This window comes from Canis lupus, chromosome 1 (assembly GCF_003254725.2).
Source record: "Canis lupus dingo isolate Sandy chromosome 1, ASM325472v2, whole genome shotgun sequence".
NCBI classification, from domain to species: Eukaryota; Metazoa; Chordata; class Mammalia; order Carnivora; family Canidae; genus Canis; species Canis lupus.
In genome coordinates this window covers 115,014,191-115,031,359 of record NC_064243.1, presented here as the reverse complement: position 1 = coordinate 115,031,359, position 17,169 = coordinate 115,014,191, and the positions used below count along the sequence as shown (strand labels likewise).

At 47.3% G+C, this 17,169-nt stretch overlaps 1 protein-coding gene across 7 annotated transcripts in view; it reads left to right on the top strand.

Moving 5' to 3' along the window:
• The window catches only part of SIPA1L3 (signal induced proliferation associated 1 like 3), a 235,123-nt gene that overhangs the window by 99,367 nt on the left and 118,587 nt on the right, over positions 1 to 17,169 (top strand). The window lies entirely within an intron of this gene.

Below are 17,169 nucleotides of genomic sequence, written 5' to 3'. Positions count from 1 at the left end.
GGAAGGTTGTCAACCCGAATTAGCCCAGGTCCTTTCCTGCAGCCTTGCTGCTTCAGCTTCCTCTAGCTAATCGGGTTTTCCAGGCTGTTGCTGGCTTCTGGGCAGCCTCCTCCCGTCCCCAGGGGCTGAGACTTGGCCATGATCCCTAAGGAGCTGTGTTTGATGAGGACCCCGAGGCAGGCTCTGTCTGGAGGGAGTGGGCTCTCTGGGTCCTTTCATCCCTCACATTAGGAATTGAAAGTGGCGATTCCCCAGGGACTAGTTGTTCTGTCCCCTTCTTCTCTTTTCCCCTCACTGAGATTCAGTTCTGGCCAGAGACGGCATCGCCTTCCTCCTTGCCTCCCATCTGTGGTCACGATTCTCTTCGTCTAGCTACCTGCCTTCATTCCCAGGAATGCTAGTGATAGGCAAGATTCTGCTGCAGTAACAGGTTGATCCTGAAATCCTAGAAGTTGGACACAACAGATGTCATTTTCTTACTTGTGACACAAGGCAGGTCAGGTAGGGGGTTCTTTATGTTGTACCTCAGGACACAGGTTGATGGAGGCTCCTTTCTTGAAGTCTCAGGACTACAACACGTGGCCTCCAGGGTCACCACGTCAGGACAGGGAACTAGAGAGTCACATAGCAGCTATCAGATGCCAAGGCCCTGGGGTGACACTGTTCACTTCCGCTCACACCTGGAACTGGTCACATGGCCCTGCCTAACAGCAGGGGGCTGGAAACAGGGTGGTAGGTGGTATTCAGTGAACAGAAGTGTCCTGGCCACAATAGTCAGGTGTGGCATTTATTCAGCACCTTCTGTGTGCCAGGCTCTCCAGGGGCTTGGAAATACAAAGAGGTCCCCACCTTCCTGGAACTCATAGTTGAGGCGGGGAGGGAGGGGGACCAGAATCTAAGTAGGTAATTACAGAAACAGCTGTGTGATTGCATCTGCGCTGAGTGCCCTGACACAGAAACCGGGAGGGCATATCCCAGGGGGGTGATGTTTGGAGAGGCCCCGAGGCCTTGAGGGGAGACCAGGGGGATAAGACCTTGGTGGAATGTGAGGGAACCTTCCCAGCAGAGGGAACAGCATGAGTGAAGTTCTGGACTGGGAAGAGCTTGGTTCTGCGAAGGAGCTGGAAGGCCAGTCTAAGTGCAGGTCAGGACGGGAGAGGTTGGGAGGAGCTGGGGATTTGGAACACCTGCCTTTTGGAGCTGTTGCAAGAACTGAGCTCAGTTGTTTCAGCAAATACCGAGTTCCTGCTCTTTGGCAGGCAGCATTTCAGATACGAGAAACAGAGCAGTGGACAGGACACACGAACGTCCCTACTGTTGGAGAGCTGGCAAGAAAAAGAAATGAGGTGGTTTTGCCCGGTAAAAAAAAGCCTAACCAATAAACAGGGTCCTTTAACACCAAGGGCAGAGCATGGGTGCTTTTGGCTGCAAATAACAGAAAAGCCCGTTGGTGCTGCGTAAGCTGTCAGGGAATGGATGGGCCCCCCAACTCCCAAGTCCAGGGATTTTTCTGGGCCTGAGATTTGGCAGCTCAACAGTAATATCAAGGACCCAGTTCATTCTTCCACAGCTCTGCTGTCCCTGATGCTGCCTTCACGTTAAGGCAGGCCCTGACCACAGTCCTAGTGTGGCACTTAGGGACACTGGGCAGTCTCAGTTGGGAGCAGAAGTTTTTTAAACTCCTGTGTGCCCCAGGGACCTCCACTAGCTCACTTTTGTGGGTAATGAATTGTAAGGTGGTGGGAGGGCAGGGAGGAGGATGGAGGCTGCTAATCCAGATGAGAGACCGGAGAGAACAGAGCCAAGGTGAGAACATTGGCAGGCAGGTGAGGAGGTGCAGTGCACAAGGCTTGCTGATGGCAAGGCTGCTCGAAAGAAGGAATGCAGAGCAACAGACGTGGACTCATACAGATGTCCACCTTGCACTGTGGCTTCTTCCCGTAAAAATCATGGTCCACATTTGCATTTTACAGGCTCAGAAATCTTGCAGGAAAGAATCCTGCTTCTTTGGCTTTGGGACCTTTTATTTTCTAAAAGACACCTAATAACACATTCTACCAAAAAATTGGAAAAATTTTGCTTTATGCTTCTCATTCTCCTCGCTGCATATTAGAGTCCTGTGGAGAGTCTTAAGAAACCCCAAGGCCTAGACCCCACCCTAGACCAGTTCGTTAGAATCACAGAGGGTGGGACTGGGTGTGGGATGTTTTTTTTTTTAAAGCTCCCCAGATGTTTCCAGGGTGCGGCCAAGGGTGAGGACTACTACTTTATCGGGTCCTTGGGTGAGCTTCACATTCACAAAGCTGTATTGTTTGCATCTCTAATTACCAAAGTAATACTTGAATGTTGTTTAAAAAAAAGAAATGAAAGGACCCAGATTCCTCCAAGATGATCACATTTGCAAACTAATATGTTCCCCGTTTTTTGTTTTTGTTTTTTAAGATTTATTTATTCATAAGAGAGGCAGAGACACAGGCAGAGGGAGGAGCAGGCTCTGCACAGGGAGCCAATGCAGGACTGGATCCTGGACTCTGGGATCATGACCTGAGCCAAAGGCACATATATGCTCAACCACTGAGCCACCCAGGTGCCCCTCTTCCCAGGTTTTTTTTAAATACTTAAAAAACCACCCATGCCTTAAAATAAGGTGTTCTCCATTCTCTTTTTTAAGAGACTTAAAAAAGTCTCTTTGAAAAGTCACTGAGGGCAGCCCCGGTGGTTCAGTGGTTTAGCGCTGCCTTCAGCCCAGGGCCTGATCCTGGAGACCCCGGATCGAGTCCCATGTCAGGCTCCCTGCATGGAGCCTGCTTCTCCCTCTGCCTGTGTCTCTGCCCCCCACACCCATGAATAAATAAATAAAATCTTAAATAAATAAATAAATAAATAAATAAATAAATAAATAAATAAATAAAAAGTTTTAGAGCCTACTTGAACTGTGTAGGGATTATAGATGACATCAGCTGTCTACTTATATTTTGAAGTTTCTTAACACATTTAGAATCATGATATAAAAGATGCTGAAATCTAAGTATTGCTTATTTCTTCTCACATATCACAAAACACTGTTTTACTCTTTACAGGCATCCTTATCACAAGAGTCACTTTTCAGGCCATTTATACATATTTCCAACATCCATTATTTCCATCTGAAAGTGTGATATGGTACTTCTTGAACTTATGTATTATGTTTTCACCGGAAACTATATCTCAGGTCTCAGGAACCCAGTCCTATATCAGACTTATGATTTTTAAAAAATTCTTTTAGTTGTGCATTGGTGGTCTCTAAAGTATAGCCACTAACTTATATGTTACATTTAAAAAAATTTTTTTAAGATATTTATTTATTCATGAGAGACACAGAAGGCGAGAGGCAGAGACTTAGGCAGAGGGAGAAGCAGGCTCCATGCAGGGAGCCTGATGCGAGACTCAATCCAGTGACTTCAGAATCCAGGATCATGCCCTAAGCAGAAGGCAGTTGCCCAAACGCTGAGCCACCCGGGCGTCCCACGTTTAAAAAGTTTAAAAAACATGGGATGCCTGGGTGGCTCAGCAGTTGAGCTTCTGCCTTCAGCTCAGGTCGTGATCCTGGAGTTGCTGGATCGAGTCCTGCATCGGGCTCCCTCCAGGGAGCCTGTTTCTCCTCTGCCTATGTCTCTGCCTCTCTCTTTGTATGTCTCTCATGAATAAATAAATAAAATCTTTTAAAAATAATAATAAATAATAAAATAAAAATAAAATAATAATAATACTAAAATAAAAAATTTTTAAAAACAAACAAAACCCTAGGGGTGCCTGGCTGGCTTAATTGATAGAGTGTGTTGACTCTTGATCTTGGGTTAGTGGGTTCAAGTCCCATGTTGGGTGTAGAGATTACTTTTGAGTAAATAAAATCTTTAGAGAAAAAAAGACTAATATTTTTAAGTAGTTACTTAAAATGAATAAATGAATGTTTGTGAACACATAAAAGTGGTTACATAAGCACTTGTTTTTGAGTCAATCAGACTAATCATTCCAGTATGAATAAAAAATGTCCACTGAGAATTCAATTTCATCCAGCCCAGTGGCACTCTGCATCAAGACAAGTTTCGGCATTACCTTACACACAGTTTTTTCAGTTTCCAAAATTCTAGTTTAATGCCTTTCTTTATATTGTAAGACTTTTATATCAATTAGCTTGTTTAAAATAAATGAATGTTGTTTACAATTATTTGTCCCTATTCCTTTGTAAAAGAATCTTTAAAAAGCCTGTTTAAGTGACTTACAGCTCTTGGAATTACCAGGTCAAGCCCTTGGGAATATTTTCTGTTGTAACATATGCCTCCTATATGTCATTACAGAAACCAGCATTGTTAAAGTCTTTAGGTGCTAATGGGGCTTTCCCAAATAGCGCTCTGTTCAAAATAAGGTAATATGAAAACTCTAAAACACAACTCTTATTTCTGAGGATCATTTTTGGGAGAAAATCTTGCTTTCTATCTGGGCAGATCTTGGATTCAAAGTAAGTTGGTTAGGTTAAACATACAGAATTAGCTCAATGCATTTGACTTTCCTGCCACAAACAATGATTAGCTGGAGAGCCTGAGTTCTCTGACTTTCCCAGCTTTTAATCCCATTTATTTATTTATTTATTTATTCATTCATTCATTCGTTCATTCATTCACCCATTCAAGCATTGATTAATTTCCTGTCAGCGACCCTAAGAACTGGCATAGAAGATTATAGTAAAAATGGCCTGTGTTGGGATCCTAGCCCTCCAGTACTACCTGTGTGACTGCGGCCAAAGCATTAACCTTCCTGTGCCTCAACTTCCCCCCATCCATAAACCAGAGGTGGTTATACTACATATCTCAGGAGTCGGATTTCATACAGATCCGCGATCCCAGGTGGAAAATGATCTAAACTGACAGGTTATCATTGCTGCAGAAATAGCCATGTAAATAGATGCTTCCCCAGACCTTGCCAGGGCACACACAGGTTCTTTTGCCTGTCTAAAATCCAAATTATCCAGAATTCCAAAACCCATCTGGCCTAAGAGGTTTGGAAAGGCACTTAACTTAGCATGGTGCCTGGCACATACTAAATGCTGTGTTAATGGTACTCATTTATTATTATTGTTATTTTAAAGTGCACACCTCTCCTTCCTTGGTCATCATCATGGAAATGCAAATGATAACCACAATGAGACACCTTTACACACCCCCTCAATGGCTAAAGTAAAAGACAGCACAAGAGGAGATGAGATGAGGTCAGAGAATTCTGTAGAAAGCCTTGTAGGGACTGAGGCTTTCTCCTAAATGTATAGTGGGAAGGTTCTGTGCACAAGACAGACGTGATCTGAGTCATGTTAGGAGTCCCTCTGGCTGTGTGTGGGAGCAGGCGTGGGAGCCAGGAAACCAGGGAGGAAGCTCCTGCCAAGTCCATGGTCCAGGCAGGAGATGCTGTGTGGCAAAATAGGCAGATCCTAGTATTTTCAAGGTGGGGCTGACAGTAAGCCCAAACGGACTGAGGGTGGGGGTTGGGGGGCCAGGGAAGGATGGCACTACAATTATGGCTCCGATACCAGGTGAATAGTGAAGACATTGGATTGGGTACCATATGAGTGGAGGTTTGCAAGGAGAAGGCGAAGGTGGCATGAAGAATTGAGAATACACCTTTAGGTCTATTAAAGATAAGATGCCTTTTAGGCAGCTGTGCAAGCTGGCAAGGAAGCAGTTGGATGTTCAGGTCTGGAGTTGAGGGGAAAGGTCCGGCCTGCAGAAGGAAATGTAGGAGTCCTCGGCAAAGAGACAGTATTTAAAGCTAGAAGACCAGACGGGATCACCAAGGGAGGGATGTTGATAGAGAAAAGAAAAGCTGTCTGGAGTCATGGTGAAGAATCAGCAGAGGAGGCTGGGAAGAGGGTGTTGGAGGAAGGGGAAACCAAGGGATCACAGAGCCCCTGAGACCAGGTGAGGGTAGGTGACATGAGGGACAAGTGGCTGATGGGAACAAGTTCAAGAGAGGGCTTTGAGGGGCTTAGGGGTTTTTTTTTGTTTTTAAAGAACAGTTTCACATTTATAGAAAATTGACAGGGGCACCTCAGTTGTTGAGCATCTGCCTTCGGCTCTGGTCATGACCCCAGGGTCCTGGGATCGAGTCCCCACATCAGGCTCCCTACAGGGAGCCTGCTTCTCTCTGTCTATGTCTCTGCCTCTCTGTGTCTCTCATGAATAAATAAATAAAATCTTTCAAAAAAAGAAAATTTATCACAGAGTCATCCCCACCTCACAATTTCCCCTGGTCTTTACATCTCGTTTGAGTCTGGTGCATTTGTCACAACTGATGAACTAATGTTCATTATCATTAGCTGAAATCCCTCATTTGCATTAGGGTTCACTTCACATTCCCCGCACTGTGTGACATGGATCCACCATCACAGTACAGGACAGGCTAGCTTCACGCTCCACCTGTTTGTTCCTCTTGCTCTCCCCTTCTCCCTGCAACACTGATCTTTCTCTGAGACCAGGCCTTGTGTCCACCTCCCCAGCAGATGTGAGCTGTGTGAACATGTAGCCCCGTGCGTTCTGTTTGTTGCTCTGTCTCTCATGCTCAGGCCACCACAGCAGACACAGTAGTTGCACACTAAAAGGTGTGAAATTAGTGTCTTCTCCAACTGGGGAAGGGTTAGAACTTGAAGGGCCCTTGGAATCAGTGGCTATCACTCCAGTGTGGCAAAAATGTGTCCTACGGGCCTGAGCTTCTGTACCTGGTGGGCATCTTCCCTCTTCCCCCGCCATGGGTGTTAGGGGGAAGGAATGATCGGGAACATCACCTGGTCAGGTGCCCCCAGACTGGCTATTTACTAAGTGCCTGATCCCATGGCAGGACTCACATGGCTTCCCTGCCTGTAAAATGGGATGATAGTATTGACCCCAGAGAGCTGTTGTACGGAGTCAATGAAAGAATGCCATAGGACACTGTAGGTGTTAATAAATGTGAACCGTTGCTAAAAGTAACATCATTACCATTCTTCTGACGTCATGGCACTCACCATCTAGTGGGGGATATAGATATCAAATAATCACTCAGATGACCATCATTTAACTGGTAATTAAACTCTAAGGAAAAGCCAGGGTGCCTCAAGAGAGTAGCAGGGCAAGAGATGAGGGTCTTATGCGAAGCAGGGGGATGGGTTTGGGAGAGTCCGAGAATACTTTCCTGAAAAAGCGAATACTTCGCTGAAAAAGCGACCCACCAGCCTAGACTTGAAGGATTATTAGGAACTCACAGGGGTGAGGCATCTTGGGGAAGAGAGAAGAGCTTGTATGGAGGAACATACAAACATGTTGGAGGAACCCTGTGTGCCCCAAATGAGGAGAGGGGGCTGAGTCAGCAGGTCTGTCATCTTGAGCCTGGTGATCAAGATTTGGACTTTCTTTCCACAGCCCCTGGGAGCCACGGAAAGGTTTTAAGGAGAGCAGTGATACTGTTTGGTTTGGTTTGGTTTTTTAACTCCTCTGTGTCCTTTAAAGGCTCAGTGTCCTGATTCTTTCCCCTAGGACAGTTTGTACCGGCTGTTACCAGCCAGAGGTCAGGGTCAGACGCCCCAGCCCTCCCCAGGCATGCAGCCCCATGAAGCATGCTATCCTCTGGCCACTCAGTGTGTAAAGTTGAACGGAGGTTTATGTAAGGAGAAGGTGCCCTGGTTCCAGACTCATGGGTCCCTAGGAAGGAAGCAGCTGGCCAGCCTGTGCCAGGCCACAGGGAGAGCTACAGCACAGCTCCCAGCAGCACTGTAGCCTCTGTCCCGGAAGGGCTCTGGGCCTTGCCTTCTCAAGTGAACTCTTCCTCTGAGAGAAGGGACCCAGCCTACTCCCCACAAAGATTACCTCGTTTCCTCCCCAGACCCGGAGCTGCCAACAGCACTCTCCCTCCCCGGTTCCCTGTTTCTCTTACAAGATGCCAACCAATATGTTGTCTCAGTTCTCTCTTCTAGGCCAGGCTCCAGAAAGAGGCAGGACAGGACGGGGAGGGGAGTTTCCAAATTACCTTTGTCTCTCCAGTACTGCGCAGGAAATAGCTATTTTGTGGGCCAGTTGTTTGGGGAGGCCCTAGGCCAATGACCCCGCCCTGTAGTGAGGGCCCAGATGAGTCTACCAGCACCCCCTCCCACCTGGGAATGGTGTCCGGTTTCTGAGGTGGGGAGGGGCCCAGGTACCCTGAGCAGCCACTGTGCTGGTTGCTCAGTAAGTGGAAGGCCTTGCTATCTCTTCTGCTGTGCCTGTGACTGCCTGCTTCCAGAGCAAGGGGGATTCTGACCTCCCTCCAGAACAGTTGGGTGCCTTGTGTCTTAGGAAATCCACAAAGCTTGCAAGTGTGGCTCCTTGGCTCTGCCACCCACGTAGTTGAGAGACTCTTACAGAAACTCTTAAACAGATGGGTTCCCCATCTAGGCCTGGTCCTTGATCTTTTTTTTTTTTTTTTTTTTTTTTTTGTTTTGTTTTTTAATTTTTATTTATTTATGATAGTCACAGAGAGAGAGAGAGGCAGAGACACAGGCAGAGGGAGAAGCAGGCTCCATGCACTGGGAGCCCGATGTGGGATTCGATCCCGGGTCTCCAGGATCGCGCCCTAGGCCGAAGGCAGGCGCCAAACCGCTGCGCCACCTAGGGATCCCCTGGTCCTTGATCTTAAGTGTGTTATGGGTATTGACTCCTTTGATCCTCCCAACAGCCCTAAGAGGTAGATACTGTTAGTTTTATAGATGAGGAAACTGAGGCACAGATAAGCAGGTCACTTGTCTGAGCCATACAGCTAGAAAGTGGCAGAGCAGGATTCAAACCCAGGCCATCTGGCTCTCTAATCACTGTGTCGTGACTGCCTGCCCGCACTCCCGACACCTGCACACACTCTCCTTATCACATCACTCTGTTGATTTTCTCCTTAGCACTTAATCATAATCAGTTTGTTGACTTTCGTGTTGCCTGTCTACACCATTCGGCATGTACGATCCTATGGTGATATATGGTGATACAAATTACGTGTCTTTTTCGTTACTGTAAACCCAGAATAGTATCTAGGATAGTACAGCACACAGGAGCTGCTCAGCCAGTATAGGTTGAACGAATGAACCAGAGTTGCCAGTGGAAAGGATGTGGAGAAACTGGATCTCTCATACTCTGCTGGTGGGACTACCAAGTAGTACAGCCACTTGCCAACACAGATGGGGAATTTCTTAAAAATTAATTGTGCAACTATCCTATGACCCAGCCATTGCGTTCTTGGGTATTTATCTGTTCCAGAGGAATAAGATTAACGTTCACACAAAAACCTGCACGCGGTTGTTCACAGCAACTAGAAACTGCCTAGCTGTCCTTCTACCGATGAACGGTCAAACTCTGGTATGTCCATAACATGATATCCTACTCAGCAGGAAAAGGAAACAAACTATTCATAACATGCATCAATCTGGATGAACCCAAGGAAGAAAGTCAATCTTGAGTGTTTACATACAGTAACCATTATACAGATGTCATCTAGAACTTTCATAGCTAGAGAGGAGAAGTCAATGCCTGGCTTTCAAGCTCTGAAGGACATGCTGACTCAGGTAATGCAGCTGGTGGCTTTAGGTTGAAGCCAGTGCTCAAGCACCACTCTGAAGATCCTAAGGCCCTGAAAAATTACGCTGCATCTACTCTGCCTGCGCTCTATAAAAGGAACTACAAAGCCTGGATGACAGCACATCTGTTTACAACATGGTCTATGGAATATTTTAAGCCCACTGCTGAGACCTACTACTCAGAAAAAAGATTCCTTTCAAAATATTACTGTTCACAGACAATGTACCTAGTCACCCAAGAGCTCTGGAAGAGATGTGCAGTGAGAATCATGCTGCTTTCATGTCTGCTGACAAAACATCAGTTCTGCAGCCCATGGATCTAGGAGTCATTTTGACTTTTTTTTTAAGATTTTATTTTATTTATTCATGAGAGACACACAGAGAGAGGCAGAGACACAGGCAGAGGGAGAAGCAGGCTCCCCATGGGGAGCCAGATGTGGGACTCGATCCCAGGACCCTGGGATGTCGACCTGAGCCAAAGGCAGACACTCAACCATGGAGCCACCCAGGTGCCCCTTGTTTTGACTTTCAAGCCTTATTACTTAAGAAATATATTTTCTTGGGGGTGCCTGCATGGCTTAGTCAGTAGTGTCTGACTCTTGGTTTTTGAGGGGTTCAGGACTTCCATAGAGCAAGTTCCTACAAATGTGGTGGAAACAGCACGAGAACTAGAATTAGAAGTGGAGCCTGAAGATAGGATTGGATTGCTACAATCTTGTGATCACACTTTAATGGGCAAGGAGCTGCTTCTCATGGATGAGGAAAGGAAGCGGTTCTCGAGACGGAGTCTACTCCAGGAGAAGATGTTGTGAAGATTGTTGAGAGGACAACAAAGGATTTAGAATATGACATAGACTTAGTTGATAAAGTACCAACAGGCTTTGAGAGGATTGACCTTTTATTTAAAGCAGTTCTCCTGTGGGTGAAATGGCTGTGCAACAGCATCACGTGCTAACAGTAATCATCTGTGAAAGGAAGAGTCAGTCAATGTGGCAAACTTCACTGTTGTCTTTTTAAAAAATGACCCCAACCTTGGGCAGTCACCACCTCGATCATCATCAGCCACTGACATCAAGGCGAGAGCCTCCACCAGCAAAGATTCTGGACTCACTGGAAGCTCAGAGATGATGATCAGCATTTTGTTTTTAGCAATAATGTATTTGTAAATTAAGATATGTACATTGGGGATTTTTTTTTCGATATAATGCTGTTTTTCACTTAAAAGAGTACAGTATAGTATAAACATACTTTTATATGCCCTGGGAAACAAAATTCATTTGACTCACTTTATTGAAACAGTATTGTGGTCTGGAACTGAACCCACAAATCTCTGCAAGGTCTGCCTATATATAGCATCTCACAGTATCTTACAAGTATGTGTGTATCTTACAAGTATGTGTGTATCTAAAAATTTCTGTTTAAAAAAGTTGCCATGGGGGCACCTGATTGGCTCATTTGGTTAAGCATCTGCCTTCAACTCAAGTTTTGATCCCGGGGTCCTAGGACCAAGTCCCAAGTCAGGCTCCTTGCTCATCGGGGAGCTTGCTTCTCCCTTTGCCTGCTGCTCTGCTCCTCCGGCTCCTGCTGCTGCTGTTGCTGCTGCTGCTTCTTCCTCTCTCTCTCTCTCTATCTATCTATCTATCTATCTATCTATCTATCTATCTATCTCTCTCTCTCATAAAAAATAAATAAATAATCTTTTAAGAAAAAGTTGTCAGTGAGACTGAAGGAGAGAGGAAGTGGGAGTGGAGGGTGGCTCTGGTCAGAGAGGAGTGGCCGTGGAGTGGAGAGGTTATCCGTTTATCCTGAGAAGCCTCAGAAGGGGTCCAGGTGGGGGAGGGACCTGGCCAGGTGTGCATTTATGAATTAACCTGGCTGCTGCAAGAGAGATGGAGGTGAAAGAATCTGCTAAGAGAGAGCTGCTGCGAGGGAACCTGAACGTGAAGACAAGTGAACCTGCTGTGAGCCTTTTGGGGTGCAGCAGCCTGGCGTCCCAGGGCCAGGAGGAGGGCCAGCTCCCCCATCCTTACTGCCCGTCCTCCTCCCATGTTTGGCTGCACAAATCTGGAAAGGGACTTTGTGTGCAAGGAAGGTGTCCTGGCTCCAGCCTCATCATTCGTGTGGGGAAAATAGCTTTATAATCACCTGTGGCCCACCATAAGTCCCTAAGGATGCATGTCCCTGTGGGACCCCCTCCCTGAGATTGAGAACTCTGGGGAAGAGAAAGGTACCCCTTAATATGTGTCACCGGCCAGGCCCTAAGTCTTGTGTGGGGTGTGGATTACACAGGTGCAGACATGTGTCAGGATTCACTAACCTGTGCATTCAGAACGGGCCCATGTAGGTAATTATACTTCAGTAATTAAATATCTTCCATCAAATAATAACCGTAAGAAGAAAGCTCGTATTTACTGAGCCTCTGCTCCGTGCTGGGCTCCATCTAAACATTTTACATGTGTTAATTCATTTTCTCACCACGACAGTTCTGTGAAATGTGCACTTCTGTTTGTATTTTATGGATGAGACAACTCGGGTGCGACCTCTGGTCTGTGGTCACAGGACCGCCTCGTGGCTGAGCGGTGATGGGGTGATGGGCGCCCAGCACAGGCTGACGCCCCAGCTCAGGTTCTTTTGAGTTGCCAGTGGTTTCTCCGGGCCCTTCCCTTGATTCCGATGGAACAATGCTACACCGCAGCTAGTGGGGTCACCTCACGGAGGGCCCCAGCCACATGCTGTCTCCCAGAGCCCCGCTGTAGCCAGATCTTGGGGAGCCCAAATCGCGAAGTCCGATCTCTGATTCGGGAACAGAGCCTTGGCAGGAGAGCCCGGCTGGGCTTTCTGGTCCTCCCTCACCTGCTCATCCAGCCAGCTGGGGATTAACCCCCTGCTGTTATCAGGAGAAAGAGACCCTGAGAAACTGGCTGCAGCTCTGCTCCTATGATGGATGAGGGCAGCCGAGTAGTGGTGGGAGGTTCCTGAGCCCTTGCGCACAAAGGAGGGCACAACTGGCTCTTTCTGTGGCCTCACGTGGGATGCCGACGGGGTGGGCGGGGCACGTGTAGCTTGAGGCCTGTAAAGAGTCTCCTTAGGGTGGGATTCAGGGGGTCTCTGAAGCCCCCATTTCCCTATTGCAGAGATGTTTCCTTGTTAACAGTCAGAAAACGGCTGCCTAGCTCAAGGGTCTCTGTTAAGGTGCTTTTAATTGCAGTAACAAAACCCCAACATCATTTGGCCAGATAACAAAGAAATGTAATGTGTCCTAGATGTCCATCGGGTGGTGGCCATCAGGTGGGGTAGGATCAGCAGCTCAAATGTCTCTCATCAAGGACTCAGGTTCTCAGCGCCAGCTTCATCCTAGTATGGCGAAATACAGATACAGATACAAATATGTGTGCCTCTTTATGCCAAGATGACTGCAGTGACAGTCAGGGCCACTTGCTTTCTTGTCCACAGATATTAGGAGAGAGGGAGTAGAAAAAGCCCATCCCTCGTGGGTTATAAATATTTCCTTTAGTCTGTCCCCCGTCCAGCCTAGGTCATGTACCATCCCCTCGCCACTCGCCAGGCCAGTCAGATCACCTGAGGAATGCCACACCCTGATTGCCTTTGACCAGTTGGGTCCTCTATTCAAGAGAAGAGGAAAGTGGGTACGGAGCAGACAACTAAATGCCTGCCACAACTGGAAAGGGCCTCCAGACTCCATCCCTAACCCAGGTTTAGTAAGTTAAAAAAAAAAACTGTCAGGCCCAACGAATGGTGGCATTTGAGAACACAGAAATATGGTTTTCTTTGGAAGAAGTAAAGTGATTTATGTCCTGTTTCTGCCTTCCGCCTGTTCATCCACCCTCACAGAACCCACAAACGGGGTGCAAATAGAGTTTGTCTCCCATAGTCCACTTGTGTGTTGGCAGAAACTGGTGTGCTGCTTCCTTTCTCAGCGGGTAACTTGTTCGTTCTTTTTCCTTCATTCTCTGTCCTTCATCCTTCCCCCACTCTGAGGTGTGTGTGGTGTGTCTATAGCTATGTGCCTATCCTTGTAAAATACATAGTGAGATTTGAATAAGAGCTTCCAGAAGCGGTTTTGGGCTCCATATCTCCATCTATTTCTTCTCGTTTTCCCCAAACAGCATGTTTTTGAGATTAGCCATGTCACTCTGTGAGCTCCAGTGTGTTGTGTCCACACGCTGAGCAGCCGTACATGATGTATCACCACCAGGTCCACACCACCACAGACAGTTCACAGACAGTGAACACCCACATACCTGTGTCCTTCTCAGTCCCTGGGGTCTATATCCAGGGGTCATGTTGTGGCAGAGACAGGAGACAGGCATCTCTCTTCCCCTCGGGGAATGGCAAGGTTCTTCTCTGGGAGGTGGTTCTGGCTGACGACCCCCCAGAGCATAGCAGAGTCCAGCTTTCCCCATTGATTGGTCACCATTTGCTTCTATTCTGCTTCCTAATTTGTGCCAAGCCAGTGAAGTCTAGGGTTTTAATGCTCTGATCCCTAGTCCGGCTGAGTGCTATGTCCTGCCTCCTCCTGCACCTGTTACCCTACCCACCCTACGCTCCCTCAGCATGAATGGCCCATCCAGAGATGAAGCAAGGCAGGAAGGGCACGGTCATCGGGGTCACACTCTGGAACCAGCTGGCCTAGGCTCACATCCTGATCCTGCCACCTTAACCTGGCAAGTTACTCAACCTCTCTGAGCCTGAGTTTCCTTAAATAGGAAATGGAAATGACAATAGTATCTATATCCTAAAACATTTTGAGGATTTAATTAGATAATATACAAAGCATTGTGGACAGTATCTAGCGTACATGTGATGTGAAATCAGCAATTATTGTCGCTGTCATCATCATTATTGAGGGTTGTAAAGTGTCTGAACATTCAGATGTTTTACCCTCTCTTTTCTTTTAATTTCACCTCCGATTGTCTGCCTGTGGAGGCATTTCTGGCTTCTCTCTGCTGGCTTTTTAGGAAGCCTGAGATTTCACTTATAGTGAAATTTGTAAAAAGACAAATCGGGCCTGGATATATTCCTCTCTCCCACATTTGGGTGGGTGGTATATATTCATTTGCATGTATGTGATCTTATTTTTAATTTTTTAAAATGTGACATTTGAATTTTTAAAAATTGTCAACATTATAAAAGTATGTAAGGTAAACATTGAAAATCTTGCTCCTCCTTTCCCTGCACCCCCCTCCAGTCTTACTTCCTGGAGATAAAGCAGTCACTGTGACCAGTTTGCAGGTTGACTCCCTACTGTTAAAGGGTGAGGACCCTGGAGCAGAGGGACCCAGGCCTCCAACTTGGTTCCAGCGCTGACTGGCTGTGTGACCTAGTGTATCAGCTTGCTGTTACTGTCATAACAAAGTATCACAGCCTGGGTAGCTTAAATAACAGAAATTGATTTTCTCTGACTCTCAGATTTCCAGTCCAAGACCAAGGTGCCAGCAGAGTTGGTTTCCTCCAAGGCCTCCTTCCTTGGCTTGCAGGCAGCGGCCCTACTGCTCTTGTTCCTTTATGCAAGGGGCGCCCACCCACTGGCTCCCTGTGCCCTGATCCCTCCTTATAAGGTCACTAGTCTGGTTGGATTAGGACACACCCTACTGGTCTCTTTTTAGTGTATCTCTTTAAAGGCCTTAATCTCCAAACACTGTCACATTCCAAGGTACTGGGGTTGGGACTTCAGCTTCTGACTTTGACATTCTGTGCCTCAGTTTCCTCATCTGTAAAATGGAGACAGTAACTGTATTTACCCCAGTGGGTTTTATGAACATAGGATATATAACGTGTATAAAGTGCTGGCACCTGGTAAGTGCTATATTCATATCTGTGCTTGCCTTGATGTTAGAGCCCCTGGGTCCACGGGTGTGCATGTTTTTCATGTAATAACTGACAAATTGCCTTCAAAGAAACTTCGCCAGTTAGTACCCCCACCAACAGAACAGGGACCAGTTTTTTCTTGCCTGTTGGTTTTGTTTTAATAATGGAAAATTTCAAACATTTACAGAGGTAGAAAGAAGAGCGCACAGAGCCGCAGGTACAGGCTTGTCACGAGAGCTTGTTGTTACTGGCACACGGCCAAGCGTGCTTCATCCGTCCCCCTGCCTTTGGATTATTTTGAAGCAGTTCTTGAACATTAGATTGTTTTGTTTGGGAGGGGTTTAAACTCCACACTCACCATGTGCCTGTATGTTAGGGAAGCGAGGAGGACATTCCCATAAAATAATCCCTGATTTGTGCGGTGCTTCCCACTTTCCCGCTGTATCTTCTCCCTTCGTTCTCAGATGCCCCTAAAGTGCAAACAAGACTGGTGTATCTGTCGGGAAACAGCATCTCGGTATTTCTAGGTATTACTCTGAAGTATTTCAGGCCGAGGGAATTCAACACAGAATTTGGTTAAATGAGTGATGGAGGGACAGAGGAGCCAAACAAGGACAGGGAGGCAGTCCTGAGATTGGACCCAGAGCTGGAGGGACACCAGGGGTGGGGGTGGGGGTATCACTGGAGCCCAGGGCAGGGGGGTGGGGAGGGTGAGAGGGAGAAGCACCGCCCTTGGCTGACGTAACCGGGAATCCTGGGAAATGTAGTCCCCTGTGATTCAGAGCAGGGCGGGAGCTGGACGGGCAGTGGATCAATCAGGGAAATTGACACCCACTTTCTAGATGAGAAAACCAGAATGACTAAATGGCCTGGTCGGGGGTGCGTTGCCTGGTGATGAGCACCATCCTGGACACTGGAGTCCTTGGTCTCCTGAGAAACCTGAGTCAGCTCTCTGGGCACTGCCTGCCAGCTGCTCATCACTGCTGCCCCGGTCGCGCCTCCCTCTCCCTCGGGAGGCTTGAGCCATTTGCCTATGGTTACAGTCTCTTCTTTTGCTGGAGGAATCCTCTCCAAGCTCCCCGCGCCTTGTGTTCAGACAAGACACTCCCTTTTGCTCCTGTCGGAGGACTGGGTCATGCCCTGACCTAAGGAAAGGCTTCCCCAGGAGGTCGTGTCTACAAGCAGAGCAGCGCTGCTTGCCTGGAGGGTGCCGGGTGGTGGGATGCAGGGAGCCCCTGCGTGAGGCCCCAGTGTGCCCAGCCGGGAGAGAGGCCAAGGGAACACTGCACACACAGCCAGCCAGGCACTCACACATGGGGGTGAGAGGTGTACCGTGCACGATCCTGGAGCTGCTAGCTTTCTGAAGGTGGGGGAAGCCTAGGGCACCACGGTGGTGCCAGATTCACAGGCAGGGGAGGTAAACAACAGCCGGGGAATTAAATAAAAGTGGGGACAGTCTGTCCTACAAGAGAACCCCGGAGTAGAGCTGATGAGGATTGCTAACATTAACTGGGCGCTTCTCGTAAAGCGGGCCTGTTTCAAGTACTTCACTCACATAGCTTAACTTCTTTAATTCTCACAATAATCCCATGAGGTTGGTAGGACTAGCGATCTTGGAGAAGAGAAAGAGTTAAGTAACTTCCCTGAGGTCACACAAGCTAACATTCCTGGTGATCTCCTGTCCCACGCGCTATTCTAGAGCTTTACATATTAACTTTTCTTTTTTTTAAGATTTGATTTAT